The sequence below is a fragment of the Tyto alba genome, unplaced genomic scaffold, assembly GCF_018691265.1.
Source record: "Tyto alba isolate M040663 unplaced genomic scaffold, T.alba_DEE_v4.0 Super-Scaffold_21, whole genome shotgun sequence".
Taxonomy (NCBI): domain Eukaryota; kingdom Metazoa; phylum Chordata; class Aves; order Strigiformes; family Tytonidae; genus Tyto; species Tyto alba.
Window position 1 is genome coordinate 12975456 of NW_024881295.1, and position 22790 is coordinate 12998245.

A 22790-nucleotide genomic window follows, 5' to 3' on the forward strand; every position below is an offset into this window, starting at 1 on the left:
CGTCATTTTCTGTTTAAGTTTGAGAAAATAGTGAGATAGGTGTTAGAAGGCAGAACTATCTGTAAATCTCACATTTGATAGTTGAAATCCAAGCATCCCTTAATGGTTAACTACTTGGAAAGCTTCCAAGAACTGGAGTAACATAACAATTCTGCAGTGAAAACCCACAATCTGTTTTCTAAAGAAAAATGGGATATGAAGTAGCATGCTTTAGCAGGTGGCTTGTGGACCAGAAGTGGCACTGGATGCTCCAATCTGGCTGCTACTGCCTCTTCCTGTTGAAAACTGACAGCAGATGTCTGATCAGCTAATGCTGCCCAAAAGCTCGCTTCCCTGATGTGGGAGGGACACTGCAGCCTCTCCTGAAGGGGTAGAGAGATGGAAGAAGTAAAAGGGAACTTGTGGAGAGGTCAACAAAAAGCCACAGTCAACAGCTGTTCTGACACAAAGAACAAGCTCTCTTTGCTGTTGAAGCTAGACCACTCAGATTAACAGGCTAATAAATTGCTGCATTTCATTAAGATGAGCTAATTAGGAACCATTAATTGATATTTTCTTATACATGATATCAAAGGTTTTCAGAACCAGAAACAAACCTGACATGAATTTACAAAGGACAAATGCACTTGGGCTGTGTAACTGCATGATCACAATTTTACCATGCTACCTATTACGCTAGTTGTCTTAGTAACCCTCCACAACTCTGGGCATCAATTTCAGTAAAAACTTTTAGCAAATGCTTTGAGAGCTGAATACCAATTTTAAATATTTTCAAAACTCACTAGACAGAAAATGATCTCCAACACATATCACTAAACTCAGTTCTGCAAGCCTTGGCCTTCGTGATCTATTACAGTGTTAGAAGTCTAAGTGAAATGGGCTCTTGAGCAACTGTTAGAAATGGAAGTACAAATTCAAAAGGCAATTTTGACTTATGCTTCTCTTTCACTGTAAGAAATCTAGAGACATTTTGCAAGAGAAGCCTACTCCAGTAACAGTTACTTTTACCAATTTTTACATGTTTTTCATTAATTATGGTTTGAAAAAGAATTGCTAAAGATAACTATAAGAAAAGTGACTGCAGACAAATTAAACAGCTTAATACTCACATATGTGTATATATATTTTAAAATGCATTGATATATGGTCTATGCAAAAAAACAACACTGCTGTCAAAACTATTTCCAAATGAAGACTGACTTGGGTCAGTCTTCTCTGCAAACTCACGTGGTTTCAAGAGCTCAAGATGTCTCCAATTAGCATACCCTGAAAAACATCAAAGCTGTGCTGAAATGTCTTAATTTCCATTCAGCTTGAAGAGCCTGCATCACTGTCACTTCTCTGCACCTCTCAAGCAGTGACAACCTTGACTGTTCTGTCACTCAATCCAGCCCCTTCTCCACTAAATTCAAAAGTGATCTCAATGGATTCCGTAATCACAGGACATAGGAAAGGCAAAAAAACAAAACAAAACAAAACAACAACAACAACAAAACAACCAACCAAACAAAAAAACATAAAACCCCACCAAAACAAAACAAAGAAAAACCCCCAAACCCCAACTTTACATTTCATTTGGAAACAGTTGTGTATCTGCTAACAGGAACAATAGATCGTACAAGCGCTTTCATCATTTTTTTCAACCAGTTCGAAGCATTCTGGGATACAGAACAAGCATTTCATCAGACAGTAATTGCCCTCCATAGGATCTAGGTATTTAGTTAATTGCTATAGTTGCCCCCTATTTATAGTTCTCTTATTAATGATCTCTTTTGCCCCACATAATATTATGTATCAAATTTCATCCCAGTTTTTACCATATTGTTTGGTGCTTGGATGTTTTGTTTTGTTTGTTTGGTTGGGTTTTTTTCTTGCTTAAGGTGCAGAATGTATGTTCATCAGCTACTGCATGATGCTTTCATTTTCAGTATTCAGCATTTAGAAGCCTTGTCTCTCCCTCTCCCCCAGTTAACAAACCAGAGGACCACAAAATGATGTAGTTCCTTCCACAACTTTCCATTCTTTTTGTGCAATGATTTCAATGTTTCACCATCATGCCTTCTTCCTCTCCCTACTTTCCACTCTTCAGTAACAACATACAATTACCTATTACTAAAATAACCCCAATTTTGTGGATTCTCATTCTCTCAAAACTCACATTCCACTGCATCCTTTGTTGGTCTCCTTAGATCTCAGCTGTCAGTTATCTTTACTCAAGACAGCTTGCTCGTTTGTTAAAAGATATGACTTCTTTAGCATTTTTTTTTTACACTTGTATTTTATAACTCAGAATCTTGTTTAGTTTAGTCTCAAACTAATTACAGCAGTGACAGCCTTTAAATAATAATTGCAGGAAGTACAGCATAAGTCAATTGTTCAATTAAACTGTGGTAAAACTGCAAAGAAGTAAAGCTGCTTAATTTTATTGAGTTACAAATGAAATATATACATATATATGCATATATAAATATATAAAAAAAATATCATTTCAGTAAATTGCTACCTTAGATTCAACAGCAGACTTCCAAGAGACTCTTGGTGAAATCACACTGTGTTGCTTTGAAAATACAGCTAAGCACATCAGGATCAAAATTTGATATGCATTAACGGAAGTAGTTAAATACCTTATTTCTCTTAAAAGCTTTCTACCTCTGCCAAGATTTCTAGAGATATCTTTCCCTTATGCCATCTCCTATTATTTATAATTACTCTGTTTTGGGAGTTTGGCTTTTTTTTTTTTTTTGGTGTTTTTTTTTTTTTTTTTTTTTGTTTGTTTGGGGGGGGAAGAGGGTGGGGTTGGTGGTGGGTTTTTTTGTTTGTTTCTTTTGGTGGCTTTTTTTTGTTGTTGTTGTTGTTGTTATTTTGTTTTTTTTTTTTTTAAAGATTATGTGAATCACAGTATTAGCTGTCTATGAAGCAAATCCCTTTATCTTAGCCAAGGTTACATCGAAGTGTAACAACATAACACGGTCTTCAGATAGCTACATGACTTCCATGATTTCTTGATCGATTTTCCAATGCCTTAGGAGTTGGCATACTTCCACAACCACATCTTCAGTAAACAGCCTTTTTTATTAAATAACAACACACTTAATTAATAACCCAGTAGAACTTTCAAAAGAAAACCATGCTTATTGAGCACTTATATCAGAATATACTACATCGTAATTATGCACTTCCTCAGTCCACTGAGAGAGGAAAATGGACTGGCAAGCTTCTGCAAAGTAAGTGCATTATGATCTGGGAAATGGTTTAGACACATTTGTTTTAACAATTTGACAGAAGAAAGCAGCTGAAATGTTGGGGCATCCACTTGTGTATGAGTTTTAATTGTGGTACCAATTCAGACACATCCTATATTTCAAGCTTTCCCTCAGAACAGATCTTATTTTGCAAGAAATGAGGGTAGACATTGAAATTTATAAAAATTGAAATTTATAAAAATAATTATTTTATAAATGAACAGTCATCACTAATGCTTTAATCACTGGCCTCCTTAAAGCCATTGTAAGGATTTAATTGAATAATCTTGGTGGTCCACTGACAGAGCATATGCAAATATGTGCACCAGACCCCAGAGGATAATTAATTGAAGCTTACACCATGTGTGGGCCTGCATTCATCTCTGACAAAAGAGTACAAACTCTATTAAAAATATTCATTGCTTATGACGTAAAGTTCAAGTGCAGAGACACCCGGGGTATAAAGCGTGGCACTGAACTGGAACGCTGAACGTGTCAGCTGTCATCTCCAAGGTCCGAGGGCACAGCTCAGCCTCACTCGGCTCTCTTGTTTCTTTCAGTCCATTCAGGGTCAGCTTCAGGAGCTGATCATTTTAGAAAAATAATAAGATTGTTGCCTTATAAGAATCACGGCAAGTTGTTTTAGAAGGCGCCAAAAGACTGAAACATTAGCAACAAATAACATTGGCTTGGGATTTGTTTGAAATCACAAGTAGATCAGAAATGATCTCAGGGTTTTCTCTGCACACTCACATCCTTTAAAAAAAACTACAGTATTTTCTTGAAATGTCCACACGTAACATTCATGTTTGCACTTACTGTTCATTTGCTCATATTAAAAATCCTGGTGGAGATACAGCATACTTTAATCTAGGGGTGTGGATGCCAGTCAGGCTCAGGGGAAACCTTGAACACTGATCTAACTGCAAAGAGGCCACATTTCCTCTCTTTTCTTTGGTTTTAAATTCATCATTCCCTACTATTCATTTTGTTAGCTTCAAGTATTTCTAAAAAAATCTAAAAATGTCTCCAACACTTCATGAAATACTGCTTTTCAGAAAACCCATCATTACCCACAAAAAAACCATGGAAGATTATCACAATTTGACGAGGTGTTAATTCCTCTCACACCTTCGCCTTAAACATGGGCACAAGTCCTCACCAGGGAGAGAATGCCAGGCCAGATGGACCCACCGGCTGATCTATGGTGAGGCTCTTATGCTCCTATGGCAAGTTTAACTCTGACTGTCAGAGTTAAGTGACTGTCTATGCCTAATTGTTGGTGCTAAGAATACCTGTCAGCAATTAGTAAAACCAGCCCTTTACAGTGTTGAATCTATCTTCCACGCTGCTTAATGCTATTAGCCTGCAACATTAATCCCATGCTTTGATGCGTATGATCAAAAAGCAATGGAAGCCCACAGTTTTATGCAACAAGAAAAGGGCTGAGAAATATGGCAAGGTAACAGGCAGAGTGAAATTCTGGCTGGGAACTGGAGATTGGCACCCTCCCTCTATTGCCAGGCACAAAATGGAAGAGTAGGAACATTCAGAGGCAGTGGTCTAAAGGAAAATGTCCAAGGTTAGGTGACAGGTGGTTATGTCACATTCATACAAAAAAACAAAACAAAACAAAACCTAAAAAAAAATGAACCCTCTTTCAAATACAGTTTTGGTTTGCTCTCTCTTGATCTGTTATTACATGCATCATCACAACTGGCAGGAGCTGCAGAGACTGCAATGTCTTTTTGTTAGTTCAGAATGCATGCAGAAAAAGTAACATTATAGTAGTGTTATCAAACGTCATTGATACTTAAGATTCCTGGCTGTGTAGAATCTTTTACATCATTCAAACATCTTTCCCCAAATGGCCTCAAAAATGCCAACTTAGTTAAAAAAAGTAATACTAAGAAAGAAAAAGCAGTTAAAAGGATACTTCCATAAAATACTATTCGCAGTAAAAATTACAACAAAATCAATTGATTTTAGAACCAGCCTATTTACAAATACCAAAAAAAGCAAATCAATCTGAACAAAAGATTAAGTACTATTTCCTTTACATAGTGCTTTAGCTACTTTTTCCCATCTCAGTGTTAAGTTTCTTAGAAAATAAATGAACACAACAATTTAGACAGACTGCTGAAGTAGCAGCAACAAATTATGACAACTTCAGGAACACTGCTATTCACTGTTAGATAAGGATGTGGAACAGATGAAGAGTATGTGCAAAACAGTTTCTCTGTAGATTAAAGCAATTTGGCCTTTTTAAATAAAGAAAAAAATACTGTATGATGAGTAAACACGATTGAACTATGTAAGGTATTTTCTTTTACAAAATGGCCGCACTATATTGAACAAAATATTTACTTTTTAGAATGTGTTTTAATGCATACAGGTATTTTAAAAGGTGAATTAGCCAAATTAAGTACCATAAGAACAAGGTCATTTATGTAGTAGACTACACCGTTATTTACCAGATGAAATTTTAGCACCCCATCTGATCAAGACTTTACCATCTACCACCCAGTGCTTATATGTAGATTGTCAATCACTTTGAAGCCTGCTGGTCTCATATAATCAAACCATTGGCTCTAGAAGTTTAGAAATTTCCATTTGACAAACGTATTTCTTGGCTGACACCCCTTGTATTTTCACATCTTCAGTTTCAACACCTACACAGATTGTTCTGCATTATCCATTTCTTTCATAAATGAAAAGGAACAACTACAGTTTATTTACAAAATGAACTGTCAGCAGATTTGATAGCTATGCAGGAAACATACACAGCAAAAAAAATATTATCATTCAGTTTTAGTTTTATATCCTGACCCTCACAACTATATCCTTATCCAATACTGAAACAACAGTTAATTTTTATTAAAAACTACTGCTGACCCAGCAACACATACCCCTCCAGAAAACAGTACACCAGGTTGTTTCTTCCAAGTACAATCATAGGTTAACTGCACCAATAAAAAAAGCTTCAGGCCAATACCGCCTCTTGAAGAGATATGATGCCTCTGATGACCTCACCGGCATTTTCATGCATTGAATTCATACCTCAGTGAGAGCCAAAAGCTGGGAGCTGTCTTCTTTCACAGGTGGTTTTTTCAAGCTGTTGTGAGACTCCAAGCTGCTGGAATTGTGGCATGCCATTCAAAGTCTACACACAAGCCATCTTTGGCCAACTCTGGTACGCTGCTCTCTCACAGGTTGAGTAATAAAATGCTAACAGTGTCATTGACGACTTCTGGAGTTTTAATCCCAACAGATAGAATTTTCTGATGTGAAGCACACACACTTGCACACCTGCCACAAACCACTGAAACTAATATAACACAAAGGCAGCTGCAACACTTAAGTATTTTGATACTGTATGCAAAATACAGCCCGCAACCTGCAACTGGGATAGAAGCAACACGGGCTCCAGCTTCAGTGCCACAGTGAGGCAGGCACATGTGTGGCCGTTGCCTTCGAAGTGCGTACGCCTGGCTCACCCGAGCAACTGAGACAAGCTGCCATCCCTGTGCAGGTCCACTCCTCCTGCTTGAAGCCACGTCTTGGGGCTACACTCTTACAACCACTTAGGGAAAATGGCTAGCTGCTCTAGAACGACAAGCCCACTCCAGCCTTTGCTCTTGTGCTGGCGCCGGTGCCCAAGCAGTCACACAGTGATCCGGATCACACAACTGAAAATGAGTTGGTTTTCATGGCACTAACCTTCCTGCGGGCTCACAGCACAGCATGCAGCGAGGGGAGATGGAACTGGCCTTTCTGACAACCGCTGACTATTGCATTGGTGTAACTACATCCTCAGCCTCAAGCTGGTAAAAGTGATGTTTTTAATGTCAGAGCAGTGCATTTGTACTAGCTATTTCTAAGGGTGTATACAGTAATGAAAAAAATCCTGGTGAAGACTCTTTTCATAAAGAAACACCTTATGTAAAAGTGACAGATCAGTTTGCTTCATTTGTGTCAGAGCAAGACCTCAGGGACAAAGGGACACTTGGATGGCAGACATCACACTCAACATGCAAGTCATTTAAACGGAATTTTTAAATGAGAAAGAAAATCCAATATCACCCTCTGTATTGGGTGGGAACACCATTTTCTATCAACTTTAGGAACTTGTTTAAGTTTTTCTCATGTTTAATCTGACTTTAGACAGAATTTTAAAGGACTAGTAAAATCATATCCAAGAAGATAAATTAATTGCAGTTTACCATATGGAGTATTACTCATTTCTCATTTTACCACTAGAAAACATGAACATAAGGAATACATTTGCGAGGCAGTGAATTTTCATACGAAACCCAGAAGTGAAAACTCCTTCCCTCATTTTTTTTTTTCTTTCTAGATTACACATTCTATCAGAAAGGCAGATTTTAGGCCACATTTCAAGAATATAAAACAAAGTATTTGTAAAAAAAGATGTTTTTACAGTATCTCTCACCTTATAGAACATTTCTAGAATTAGCAATTTTAGAGATATTCCAGATCTATAAAGTAGCCACGCTATGCAGAATTTTTACAGATCCCCAGATACTCAATACAGTTCTACATGTTGTGTGCCTTCTGACATTAAATTGTTTCAGAATAGTTTTCTTCTGGTATCCACAATTTCCTAGCATTCTTTATGGGTAACCAGCCTCTATACAGGTGTACCCCCTTCTCCTAGCTACGAAGTGTGTGGGGGGTTGATATATATTTACAGCCAGTGGTTTACAATAGGACAATAATTTATCATTGTTATAAAAGAAAAAAACAACTCCTAGATGTTGCTCTAAAAAGACCCCTGGGTTCCTCCTGGCAGAAAAGAGCATCGTTTGTGTGTGTTTGCTTTAAACTCAGATTCCAGGTGTCCACTAAAGTTTCAGGCACAGTGTAGACCGCAGAACAGGTATCGCAGACAAGGTCTAACTCCTTATCAGGCTTTTATTGTGTGTGCTGCCCTGATCAACATAGTAATGAAATCTCTAAAACAGGATACTGTCTAGAACTGTATTTACAATAATGTTTCTCTTTAACGGTGGACATTACAATTAAAAAGTCATTTGAAGACAGAGCCTTTGAAAATCTTTCTGTATCATGTTTAGGACTGACCGTTCAATAAGACTTGAGAGATCACAAAGCAACACCAACTTTAAAGACAGGGACTCCACAACCAAGGTCTTCACTGGGTAGAATTGACTACTATTTGTGAATATTATTAATTTTCCTTCTATCTCATATAAGTCTCATAAAGCAAGGGTCAGGAATGTTAACAGTGAAAGTTGGGGGCAGGGAGCAGGGGGGGCAGTGGAAGACAATCCACCAGCAATTTCTCATTCCACATGAAGAATGAGCACAAAAGTAATTCTCGCATGTTGAAAACAAAACGCCACTTGAATATCTGCTCCATAGAGTATGAATATAGGAAGCTTGGCTATATTATTGCCTTAAGCTGGGAAGGTTCCAGATGTCCATTGACTGCAGGGTGTGCTAACATTTAATTTGCTCCTGTACCCTGGCTGCCTCGGGCAGAAGTCTGAAAATGCTCTGCCAATGACAAGTCAGCAAAAAAGCTTGCCATCATCTCCTCCCTCTTCATGCCCTCTCCTTGGTGGTAACTGAGGCAAAAACATTCTAATCAAACAAGTTAACCCACTTCATGCATTTTAAAGGAGCAGAAATGCACAAGCCAATATATATATTGGTAGACCAACCTCAGACAAAATTTATTTTCCCTTTTATTTGGATAGCTCCAACCTTGAAAATGATTGGCATTGCTACATAACTAAGTTTTTATTGATTTAATGCTAAGCTATAAGTTTGATCCCGTAGTATGTATTTTATAGAGGCAAACATGGTCTTCACAAAATAATAACTTTCAGTATTTTGAAAAAAAAAAAAAAAAAAAAAAAGAGAACATTCTAGAAGATGAAAACAGATCAATGTATGAGGCAAATCAAATAAAATGTTAAGGCCAAGGAACAAATCCATCAGCTTCAACAAAAGCAAGTGTGAACAAGTGGTAATGCCTTGCCATGAATGCTGTTCATACTTTTCCTCATTAGGTGGAAGGTATTTTGAGGTAAAGAATTATAGAATTTGCTCAGTGAACATTGCTCTGGACTATTTTACTGCTCAGGTGAAATTAGAAATTTGCCCCTTCCCCTCTCCACTCCCCAAAATAAACACCACACTTTAAGCCTTTGAAAATTTCTGGCAGAATGATAGCTTTCACTCTTCTCATGAAGGAAATTTGTTTCTAAATTCAGATAAGGGAAAATATAGATCACACTGAATGTTCACAGTTTGTGTCCCTTTAGGGGTCCTATTATTTAGGTAAAATAGGAGTTTCTATACTGGAAGAAACACATTTAACCCCGCTCCCTGGTCCCTCTTTCCCCCCATAAAATAGGCAGACTAATACAACTGACCCAGTTTAGAAGCAAAGCCAGAAGTTTCTTTCAATCACTTGGCTTGGTGACATACACTTTTAAATACATCCATATATTCCTCTTTTAGCTTATATATTAGGTGACCACACATTTCAATCAAGATAAGATATACTTTGAGGTTTCAAAAACACTTGCTCATATTTAAACTGTATCCTTTTCCCCTTTAAAAAAATCTAATCCTGCAAGAGAATGGGAAACTTATAAGCAAGGTTTACAAGTAACTGGAAAATTCCAGCCATCACCACACTAACTCAGACTAACTATGGCTCTATTCAGTTAACCAACAAAACCAGAAAATTTCATATTAACAATTATGTGATAAAGCTAGCTGATGTAATAAGTATCTTTAGACCTATATTTAAGAAAGGCCTCTCTCATTCCACTTTTTTTTTTTTTTTTTTTCCTGGAAAGGAATTAAGGAAATTGCTCTGATTAATTTAAAAGTATAGCTGCATATTTCCTTTTGGTAAAGAAAAGCAGCAAACTAGAAGTTTACGCACAATCCTAAATTCCAGTCAACAGAACAGGATAATAGCTACTTGTGTCATTCAACATATACAACTCCTAACCTAAAATGCTACCAGCACCTCATCTTTGTGTGTAACTTCTCTATTCTGTTCCATTTTATAGTACATCCAATAGGGTTTATATATCTCAAAAAAGCAGAACACAGTTTAAACATCTTTGAAGACAGTCTGATATAACTGCCTATAAAAACCTATTTCAGCTAAGCTCAAATTATACTAAAAAAAAACAGTGATAAAACCGGTAATAAAACTTATCAAGCTTAAAAAAAAAAAGCCAAGTAGGTATGATAAACATCTCACTAAAATGAAGCATTAAAATTTATCTAAATTCGACATTAAAATTTATTTGGAAAGTATAATAACATAGAAAATAGTTCTATTCATGACAATATAATTTGAAAAGCATTTTCCACAGCTCATTGCTTTTTAGTTCTGGGTTGGAAGTCAACCAGCCACATGAAGAGTCAGAGCTACAGACGAACTCTTATGCTAATAGTAATCTACCAAATCACATAAATCATAAATATTATATCAATTCTGTATCTGCAATAGATCATCACCACACTACTGTACGATAAAAATTGTCAGTCGACACGATAATGAAATTATCCTAAGCACAGGCTTCTGAAAGCTAAAATATTACATCCACGTAGCTAGCTACAGCTCTGATTCAGACCATCTAAATTCCATCTGGAAATTATTTCCTACTGAAAATCAATATCTAACTTTTACTAAGATGAGTTTCACTACTCCCCAGAATCTTCAAACAGATGAATAAGAAATTTTTGCATGTATTCATCCATCAAGACTTGTCATCCTTAAAGAAAACACCAAAAGAAACCAAAAGCAAAGTAAAACAGCAAAACCCTGGGCTTCCCTTGCAAAATACCTCTGTGTAGATAGGTGTGCTGTAATCTCCAGCTATAATATGGAAGATTATCTGTATATTAAAAAAAAAACTGTTTCAAAATTGGAATCTGCAAAGATTTCTAAATGTCATAGTACTACAGCACTTTTACAATTAGACCTTTAAGTGATAGGGAGGAGAAAAGAAGGCATATATTTTATATTTATTCTGTGATGAGAAAACAGTTACCATGAAGTGGAAACTAAAGTGTAGTTCAGTTATTTAAAACTTAAGCTACAACAAGATACAGTTTTGTGGGTTGTTCCTTCCTTCCCCCCTTCCCCCCCCCAAATTTTTATGCTGACAGATTTTGCAGCGCAATATATGACATTTATATAGAAATAGACATACAGCTTGGCAGATGACATACATACGGATACATACAGTGACTGGAAATGCATCTGTTTTTCCATTTGGTCCCCCCTACATCCAAATACAACCCCCAAAATAACATTTGAAAGATGGTCATCTATGGTCATCTATTAACATTTCCACACGAGCTGTATGTTAAAACAAGGTAACTTACAAGTGTCTATTTGGAAAGTACTTCCCATTCAGTGTTGCAGGCTAATTAAAAAAGCTCAAATTCCTGCTACATTCAATCTCTTAGACATGTGACCTAGTAGACAAGCATGTCTGAATAAAAATCTTAGAAGTTATACACAGTTACAGTAAGTAATAAATCAGTAAACACTTAATTTCTACTTAAAATTAGGTTTTTATTTAAAAACTTAACTTGAATGCTATAAATGATGTGTGCTACTTTGCATATATTGCGAATTAATAAATACTGGATTTAAAAAAAAAAAAACAAAAAAACCCCAAAAACCACAGAAGTTATTTTCCAAACGAAATGCTTTAAGTCTAAAGAAAAACAGTTGTTAAAATGTTTAAGAATCACTCACCAGTCTCCGGGGAAATTCATTCTTTACCAAAAGCTTGACACACAAACAACAAAATACACATAAGGATGTAAAGTACAGCCCTTTTCTCTTGGAAGCTGTTCCCCAATGAGTACTGCACAACCCTGACCCAGAGAAAAAGCAACTTAGCTGTCAGAATTGCTAGCCTCCGAGAAAGTTGATACCACAGTGATGTCACATACTTCTGAAATGTTACTGCAGCTCCAAATTATTGACTCTCTTCTACCAATAAAAACTCTACCTCTAATGACAAAATATTTAACAGCAGGATTAAGTTTCAACAGGAGCTAATAGTAAAGAATTTTAAGAGCATATCACAGGGTTAGACAAAATGTTACAGTCAGAAAAAGTGAAGATGAACAGCTGCTGGCTATGTTATCTAAATATGCTCCTTTAGTTTACCTTCAGCCTGCAAAGTTTTTATTTGTTGCAGTGATATTCATAGAACTGTTGCTGAGTCGGAGGTGAGGAGCAAAAACTAGCACAGACCACCACAGCACGGGGCTCCTCTCTACAAGACTCCAGGTAATCCAGCTGAGAAGTTCTTGACTCCACAGGGTGGCCCTCAGCCGGGCCATCTTTCTCACTTTCTTGACCTCCTTCTGACCCAACATTTTCCCCACTATCCTTTCTCTTGTCCTGCATGCCCTGCCCCAGTCACAGGGAGTACTTAGAAGCACAATGGACTTTAATTGCTACTGAAATCGATGCATCCAAACTACTAATGCAGTTAGTGAAGAACACCATGGAAAGGAATGATTGTCACCGAGGTACTGAAAGAAATTTCTGTAGAGGAAAGAAAAACCATGGACTAACATTCTGCTTTAAAAGCATAAAGCAAAAAGGAGATGAACAGTGTGAATAAGTTATGTGGTACATAAAATTCACTTTTGTAAAAGTGTAAACTAGACTTGCAGTTGCAGGGATGGCTGGGGTCTTCTACAAATCCCCAAACTTAGACTAGAGTATGGACAAAGATCTTTCATATTAAAACCCAAAACATCGAAGATGATCTTCATGAATATTTTCAGATTAACGTCACAAATCCTTAAATATGACAGCCCCCAGATTTTCAACAGTCTTGAACCAACAGTATGCTAATTTAGAGCTGGTGAGTAATCAACTGGGGCACTGTGTGGGAAAATACTGCCTTTAGTCAACCAAGCTGAGGGCAGCGCAAGCCTTTCTGTACAGAAGAGGCCTGAATTTTTTTGATGTTATAATTAGTGAAATTATCTGCAAAAACAGATAATAGCCAAAACAGCCCCATGCTAGCTACTATGAAGATAATTAACTCTATCCCAGCCAAAACCAGCACACCTATAAAGAGAAGAATCTTGCAGCAAAAGGTTCCAAATTCACAAGATAAATCACTACTTTTAAAAAATGATCCAGCATGAGTAAGATGAAAAATTCTAAGAGAAAATATTACAGGCATAAGCCTCACCTGTCCAAGCAGTATGAAGTAGGACAGGACTACACTATATACAGATGATACTAAGCTGTATGGATAAAACACTATGGAAGGTAAATAATGCCTGAGGCTAAAACATACAGATAAAAGTTGTCTGAGTTATGTAAATTGGAAATAAAGAGTTTTAAAATGAGGCTGGTCTTGTTAATGGGTGAGATTTATAGAGCTTTTCTCTGTCAGAAAGAGGTTGGCTTGAAAATCCGTAAGTGCTAACCCTTAAGGCAAATGACCTATTTTGAAACAATTTCACCTGTTATACTTAGAATGGCAAAAGTCTGGACTGCAAAACCTGATCATAGGGGTTTCCAGAAAGGTACAGAATATGAGACTTGAAGCCAAAAATTAACAATCCAGAAATCAGTTGGAAAATTGAAGAGTTTTACCATCAGTCACGTGTTAAGTAGTCAGTACTAGAGACTATGCTTTCCTCTGTCACTTGCTTGAATGTTTCATATAAACAATTGATCCACTACTTGCAACCAAGTTGGCAATCTTTTCCTCCTCTTTTGTTAGCATACAATAAGCTTTATAGAAGTAATTAATCTCCTGTTAGTTCCACGGCATTAATGTTTCTCTTTGTAAAAGCTCTGCTATTTCCAGAAGAACCTAAGTTTTGTTAATAACCTCCAGCTCTGATTTCAGGGTTAATATATGATAAAGCATTAGCCAATGATGTTTGAAGACAACGACAAGCAGGACCAAGGCAGCTGGAGGAGAAAAGCATGATCAGGTTTGAGACATGGTAGTTTACCATCAGGTAAGGGCTAATTTTTGAATGAGAGAAAAACTTAGTATTAAATTTCACCAAGTTTCTGCTATTTTCCAGTTTTTGATTTCAGTAAAAAATGAAAATACTTATTTCGTAGCAAAAAGCTAACTCCCTACTTCTGAATGGCCTGCAAACTGAGATGGTATCCAGTGCTGAAGCATTATAATTTAAGCAAATAGTTTAATATCATAAAAAGGTAAGATATCTGAGATTAATCCTGAAAAATCTAAATTAGTGTAGGACAGTTGGTCACAATTTGTCACTGTTGAGCATGCTATCCTAGAAAGTCATGAACTGTTCCAGTAAACATAATTTGCTATTTTCAAATAAGAAGAAAAATTATTTTGTTTTTCAGTCAAGCCAATATAAAGACAAAACAACATAACTGGGTCAATGGAGCAGGGAAAAATAAATAGCTCTGGGCACATACGTACAGAAGACCACATGGCAACCCTACCTATATTTTCCACAGAATTTAGGGTTTTATGTTCATGTTATTATCAAGGTCTTTAGACATCTGGCTCAGAGAATGTGCTTCTGATGAATGCAACAGGCTGTGTTACGGACAGTCTCAGGATAAGTGTGAGGCTATATAAAAACCTTGAGTCAAAAAGATTTTCCATGTAAATGAGACTCGTACAAAAATGTAAGTTGGACAAGACCCCTTGGTGGTCATGAAGATCAACCCCATGCTCAGAGAGAAATTCAGTATCAAAGCAGGTTACAAAGGCCCTTGTCCTGTTGAGTTTCAAAAATCTTCAAGAATGATGATTCCATAGCCTCTCCGTGCTCAACAGTTTTGCGTTTGTTTTTTCACTTTTTTTTTTTTTTTTTTTTTTTTAAATCTTTGTGCACTTCTGAGGAGAGTCTCTATCCTCTATAAAGCTCTTGTAGGTAATGAAAGACTACGATTATGTCCCTGCTTCTGCCTTCTCTTCTTCAGGCCAAAGACGCTAATCCCCTTCAGCCTCTTCTTGTCCATCATATGTCCTGGCCCCATAACCATGCTAGTGCTGGACTCACTCATGTTTGTCTGTCTGTCTCATACTGATGTGGCCAAAACTGGACATATTATTCCAGAGATAGTCTCAAAAGTGATGAATATAGAGGAATAATCGCTGCTCTCACTAAGGCAGCTCAATATGCGGTCAGCCTTCACCACCATTACACCGTAACACTGACTTTCAGCTTGCCATCCACCAGGACCCACAGGCCATTCTCCAGGATGCTGCTCCTCCACCTGCACATTTGCCTTTGCAGAGCTGCAGCATTTTCCAAGTCTACTTCACTCCTCCAGTTTGCTGAGGTCCCAGTGAGTGACTGCCCTGCCCTCCCCTCCAGCACACCAATTCCTCCTCCCAAGGGTGGTGTTATCCAGAAACTTGCTGATGGTGCATTCTGCCTCACTGACCAACTTGCTGACGACTGTTAAAAACAGTTTCAGCCTCAGTCTCAACTCCAAAAAAGACTTCTTGTAAACAGCCACTCATTTAAAATGTCAAACTATTGATTCCTACTCCTCAAACCCAATAGCGCAAACTGTTTCTCACCCACTTTGTAGGCTATTCATGCAATCCATACCCCCTCCTTTGGATACAAGGATACTACATGAAACTACATCAAAGGCCTTGATAAAAGGTGTCTTCCACTGGTTTTCCTGTCACTTGAAGATGCAGTCATCACAGAAAGCAGTCAGGTGGGTCAAGCAAGATTCTTCCTCAATAAACACATTCTGGCCATTTCCAATAACCTTCCAGTCCTTCACAAGACTAGAAATAGTTTCTATGATAATTAGTTCCATAATATTCCCAGGGAAAGAGGTGAAGCTGACCAGTGTTTAGTTCCCTGGATTCTCTTTCTTGCTTTTCTTTTGAGAACAGTAATGTTTGACTTTTTCTAGTCATCTTGGTTATCCATGCTGATAAAAACAGTCTCATTAGTGACATCTGCCAGCTCACTCAGTGCTCTCAGATGGTTTTGTTTCTAGAATAAGAACCAATAGCTGTTTCAAACACCAGTCAGGAAATAACATATAACTGAATATCCTATTTAAAAAAAAAAAAAAAACAAACGAGGTGAAGGGCCTTGAGGCAGCTTATATCTATCTTATATCTATCAAAACAAGAAAGAAGAGGTGGAAGAACAAATGACCCCATAGGAAAGACATCACTGGTCCTGGTTGCAGTCAAACTCATCTTGCTGGTATGCTTCAGGACCTACTGGGTGTATTCTACTATATTCATGAAATTGCTTTAAATTTAGCACTGAAAGCACTGATGTGTTGCTCCAGAATTTCTTTAAGCTTGCTCTGCTTAGTGTAAGTTCTATACACCATGAACAAAAACACTAGTGAATTTTCAAGTAGGAAATCTGACTGCTTGCTATTGACAGAACAGACAGAACAAGTTTTTTCCAAAGTCCAACCATGCCTTGTAACTAGAATGTCTTGTTCTGCCCCAAATGTCAAACAGGTTAAAGATTCGTAATAGAATCTGCATGCAGCATGAATATCACCAGCCCAGCAACCTTAGCAGGGAAGACAGCCTCAACAGCCTGTGGGACACTTTCTCAATTACAGTGACATATAAACACTGACAGAGAAACTTAAATAAACTTGGGAATAAACAGTCAGCATTTAAAGTTGTTAGTCTTTCTAGAATAATGTCTATAGTACCTCTACATGTATACAGCTTTTGATTCTTATGCATTTACAATTAAAAGAAACAATGAAAGTTATTCTTTCTTTCCAATGCTTCTGGAAGAAGGAAACGGTATTTTTAGATTTTCTTCTGGAAGACCAGGAACAAAGCAAATGTCTAGTTAAAGCAACAGCCATGCACATGTTAATCTAAAAAAATATGTACATTTCTCAGCTACAGCATCTTCTGTTAAAGCAAACTGCACCCCAATCCAAGTGATGTAGTAACTTACATTGCACTCTCATGCTAAGAGGGAGCTTGCCATGAGGCACAGCTGCAACAAAAAGTTTAAGAATTTTAGCATTCTACTTAAGCCAATACCAGTCACAATCTACTCTTTATGCTACTTATATTGTAGAGGATATTTTCTTCCCTTTCTTTTCTAAAATATGCTTCATATTTAATCCAGTCCAAATTCAAAATGTAACTCCTCAGAAAAAAAGCTATCATGAAACCTGAATCTTGAGGAATTTTATTCACTACAGAACAGATCTTCAAGCATGTGCCAGACATGAAGGACCCACAGTCTCCCACAGCTCAGCACTAAGACCCTAATCTTCTGAAATAGAAGATAAAGGCTCTTATTACATTCCCTGAAGCCTGTGACAGTCTTCTGCTCCCCCCAGTGGCAAAAAAAATTAACCCAGGAGGTGGCCATTAAAGAAGCATCACTTGCCCATACAGTACTGTTCCTGAATGTTCTTCAAAATGAAAATTTCTAGTACTTAAAGGAGATTTTGTTCTACAAAAAAATAAACAGTCTAAACCAATATTCATCTTGAATCCACACTTATGCAAACAGTTTTAGGTACTGATAAAGTAGTCAATAATGAAAACAAATATTCAACTGATCTATAATCCTAAAGTTAACAGCCATTTTCTCAGGTTATGATAAAGGAAAAAGGCCATCTTTAAAAATAAAAATACTTTTGATAGAAGTATTAGTAGCAATCTTCTGGTTAAAGAAAAAAAAAACCTCACAGAAAGCTGCTGCAACACAGATATCACTTGCCTACTCTTATCAGTATTCTGATGTATCCTTTCTCATAAGCTTCAAAAAGTTTTAAAAGAAGTGAGCATAGTAAGAATAGTATTTTTCTGAAAGGTGAACCAAATGAGTATTTTAAAAAGAATTCTGACATTTAGTGTAACTTGGAGGATATACCTTAAATACTGTAAACACTTATGTAAGTAGCAATCTTCTATATTCAAAGATTGATTACAAAATTATGTTATTTAAAATATTTTTGGCTTATATTAGTGGCATTTATTATGCAATTTAGTCTCATCTAATAACTAACTGACTTCTGTTTAAAATGTGTACACCATTTATGAAAAGTGACTTTTAATCTAACAGTTTTAGAAATATGAATTCAATACAAGGAAGCTGACAGCCATGGAAAATCATGAGTGTGAGGTATGAAGTCTTGCAACTGTTTAAGAAAACTAGAAAATTTAGCAATTGTGTAACAGAGGAATGCAACAACAGTATCCACTAACATTAACACTGTAACATTTCAAAATTTCTGACTGGGCTATTGATGTCTTACTGACGAGGTTGATGGAAAGTGTCATGTGGTATTTGCTAACAAAGCAAACACCTGTGTGTTATCAGATGTTAATAAGAAACACGGTAGATACTCTGCTGTGGCAACCCTTTGACAAACTCATTTTCAATCTAGTAACAAAAACGTGGAAGGAGTGTTGTTTTGGTCACGGTAGGATTTCGTTCAAAGTACACACTCCAGGGAAGGCTCAGCAGCAAGCAAGCAGATGGCACAAACCCAGATAAATCACAGGGAATGACATCGAAGCCAACGTCCAATGTGATGACTAAAGATTTCAGTGGAGACTATGATCTGGCTGGATTAACACTAAGAGATGGCCAAGTAGTCTAGATGAGTTCAAGTATGCAATAAGTAAAAGTTCAAATGGGGTACAGAGAGGAGGACACAAGCCTTCAAGAAAATGGCGAAGGTAGGTGGATTGGATAAAGTTTGCAGATGGTGACAGTTTGCAGGGCAGGGGCTGCTGTACAGAAGGACCCAGACAGGCGGAGGGAAGGGGCCACCCGGAGCCCAGTGACACTGAGCAGGGCCGAAGGCAGAGCCCTGCCCCGGGGGGAGGACGAGCCCCGGCAGCCACAGAGGCTGGGCCCTGCCTGCCTGGGGAGCAGCTCTGCCGAAAGGCCCCGGGGCCTGGGGGGCAGCGACGGCCAGCGGCCTCCCGGGCCGTCCCGACGGGGACACGGCCAGGAGCTCAGCGCTTGCTAGGCCGTATCTGGAAGACTCTTCAGTTTTGTTGCTCCCTAATAGAAGAAAGAGATCGACAAACTGTCAGAAGTTCAGCAGAGGTGCCACCGAGATGGTCAGGGGCCGGAGCACCCGCCCTGTGAGGAGAGGCTGAGGGAGCTGGGCTGGTTCAGCCTTGGGAGCCCTATCAGCAGCCCACCTGTACTTACAGGGAGGGTATCAAGAGAATGAAGCCAAGCTGTTCACGGCGGAGCATGACTAGAGGTTGAGAAACAACAGACATGAATGGAAAAGAGATTTTCAGACTGAACTTCTTCATGCAGGACAGTGAGGTGGTGGAACAGGTTGCCTAGAGAGGCTGTGGAATCTCCATCCTTGGGGGCTCTCAGGACCACACAGGATAAATCTCTCAGCATCCACGGCTGAGCTCAGAGCTGACCCTGCTTTGGGCAGGAGGTTGGACAAGCGACCTCCTGTGTAATTTTCAAACTGAATAATCCTGTGCTTATTTAATTATTTACCACCCACTTTCAGTAACCTTAAGGAACAAAACCCAGGGCCTTTTTGTTTTATGCACTGAATGACATGAGATACTGAACCCACATTTCAAGGTCTGAAACATTAACACAAGACTTCAAACACTGTATTTAAGAAAAACAATTATCAAATCTCACTAGTCCAAACTGAACCCAACTTCAGGTACGTACAACTTAAAGTTAACTTAAAACTTAATTCATAAATTTACCAGATGTTTCAAGCAACCCAAAAATTCTCTAACACAGGTATTGAAAACCATCTATATGCTGCACTTCTTTTCAATATAATATACTTAAACGTTCAGTGTTTACTCAAATTCAAAGCTAATAGGTTAGAGTATCCCCAAAGGATGTTACAATAAATGTAGTTTAAACTACATCTAAACAACTTCTAGTTTGGAGTTTTCCCTCTTATTTCCAAGGATTCCTGTAGAACCTCTTTACTTCCAACACAGAGAAATAAACACCGTCATTATTTTCACATATTTCAAGGTTCTTATGTGCTATTAAGTCAAAACCACTGGACTGTCATAAAGTGGTTCTAGCCAGTCTTCACATCCCTCATTTATTCTGAGGAACACATCAATAAAGTGACCAACCCATCCAGAACTGTGTGTTCTGTCAGTAAAATGAATGCTCTCCAGATGGACTAGTCATGTCAAATGTTGATATCAGCATTACTACAAGCAGCACTGAAGCCAGTAAGGCAAGGTTTAGACAAGGATCAGTGTCTTTTGTTATATCTACTGACAAGCTGGAAACCAGTTACAAGCTTACATAGCAAAAGCCATTGTTCAAGCTTGAAACAAAGGCAGCAGTTCTCACTGAAAACCATCACTCTGAGTTGAAATTAGGTATGTTTATCAGGCCAGCTGAGAAGAAAAGTCCCACAGAGGGATGCACGATTTCTTAATAACCTTTTATTAGTACTCCTTCTTTTCTCCCCATAAAGGGGAGGGTGCTAAAACGGTGGGATTAGCTGAAGTGGACAAGAAAATTACGTGGTATAAACCCACTGAGCTCATAAGTTTTAAAATCAAATAGACTTCTGAATTTCATTCCCATGCTTGTATTTCAAATGCATTTTGCAGATGTCCCTTGAGGATTAGGACAACGGTGCAAGAAGTAGCTTTGTAAGAATTTTTTTCTCACTCTCTTTTAATGATTCTGAAAGTGTTCATACCAGTGCACAATGGTGGTTTAGGCTCACTGGCATGGTTTCCATGAGTGTGTTCTACTGAGGTACAGCAAACAAAATACTGTTAGATCAGTCATTTTGATAATAATCAAGATACCAAATATTCAATACTCAAGACTGAGAAGACAATTTTTTTTTTCCCAACAATTATAGTAAGATTCACATTCTGAACAGTTCAGCTCTGTGAAGAATAAATTCTGATGATCCACATCTACTGGTTATACAAGTGAATACTACGTGCCAGAAAACATGAATTTAATGTTTTGACAGAAACAGAATTACTGGTAACTATCTCCAGAGTCATAAAAGATTTGGCACACTCTGAAAAACCACCTAGTTAAAAGTTATAAGCTTCTTTATTCTACACATTTGGGTTCTGTTTCTAACACAGATGACATGCTAGAGTTATTTGTCAGTAACTTTAAACCATAACGTCTGTAAATTATAATTTCTCCTCCAGAGTAACAACCACGATGTCAACAGAATCAGCAAAGGAATCTACTGTATTCAACTAATTTAATTTCTAGATCAAGAGCAGCAGGGCCTTTTTGATTATTATTGCTTGTTACTGTAATTCTTCAATTAAACTTCTATGTTCATTCTGTATGAGAAAGCTGTAGAGTATATTCACCACTCACAAAGCCTAGATTTTTAGCAGTAAGTATGCTATCAGTGTATGCAAGAGGTCCCACAAGTTAAAAAAGCCCCTATACACTACTTCAACAGACTGAAATGCTTTTCACTAAAAAAGGGTCCAATCTTTTAAATTGTAAACTTTTTCTCAATGCCACAGGGCTAGCAGAAATTTGCAGAGAACCAGCTGGAAACATTTTAAAACTATTAAGAATATTTTTCTTCTAACATTTTTCAACAAAATGGCTCTACCATTTTCATTTATAAATAAAACTATGGAGGTAGCAAGAGAAAAAAAATCAGTCTGGGAAGGTGAAGTGTTTTCTGGACAAGAAAGTCTAGAAGTGTTAGAGAAACTACAACATGGTGGCAGTTAATGCAAAGTCCTAGCTAGACTTACATATACACATATGTGCACACCCCCATGCACTCACACTGCAGTAACACTGACATTTCTGAGCTTCTATTCCCTTGACTGCTGTGTTATTACTCTTCCATACACTTCTCATACTTTGTTCCAGCTTTACACTGGTGCAGTAGAAGTTTTCAGATATTTTTTATGTGAAAATGGAGGAAGGGACTTCAGTCAGAATCTCTAAACATCACTTCAATACAGTTGTCAGAAGATGACATATTGATGCTCTAATAAATATGTCACTTTAATAAAAAAATGAAGAAATTAAATAAATCTAATTTTGCTGAAATCCCACACTGATTAATATACTTAATAGCTATGTTTAAACAAAATCGAAACTGTTCCTACTTGATTTCAACACAAACATGCTTATGAAATAAAAAGACACATTCAATGGATCAAATTATCAACCTGAATATATCCTGCAAATGAGAATCCTTACAAGGACACAAAGAGGACAAGAATACCTTAGTACTCAGGATCCCAAGTTGATGAAGTAAGGACCTTAAACTTACCATATTACAGGGCAGTGCCATGTTAAGATACCAGAATGGGCTGTGAGTGATCTGGAATTTCTAGATGGGATAATGCAAAGCTGGCAGCTAAAATCTTAAAACCAGTTCAGCCTCATGAACAAAAAGTTTCTCTGGGGCTATTTGGCTTTTCTTTCTATGGGGCCAGGTGCAGCTTTGCACAGACTTGCATCTCAGTACCTAAGGTATTTCACTGACAGGCACTGATCACAACATCAATCTCACTGCATCAGGGATAT

At 37.6% G+C, this 22790-nt stretch overlaps 1 protein-coding gene across 18 annotated transcripts in view; it reads right to left on the bottom strand.

Annotated features, from left to right (window-relative positions):
* Window positions 1-22790, bottom strand: part of PLEKHA5 (pleckstrin homology domain containing A5) — a 169805-nt gene that overhangs the window by 78326 nt on the left and 68689 nt on the right. Inside the window, exon 1 of one of the 18 annotated variants that reach the window (XM_032986129.2) lies at window positions 12025-12043. The exons of the other annotated variants lie outside the window; for them this stretch is intronic. The gene's annotated coding sequence lies outside the window, so the exon portion shown is untranslated. Of the gene's footprint in view, window positions 1-12024; window positions 12044-22790 lie in introns of those variants that run through there. 18 annotated transcript variants of the gene reach the window in all.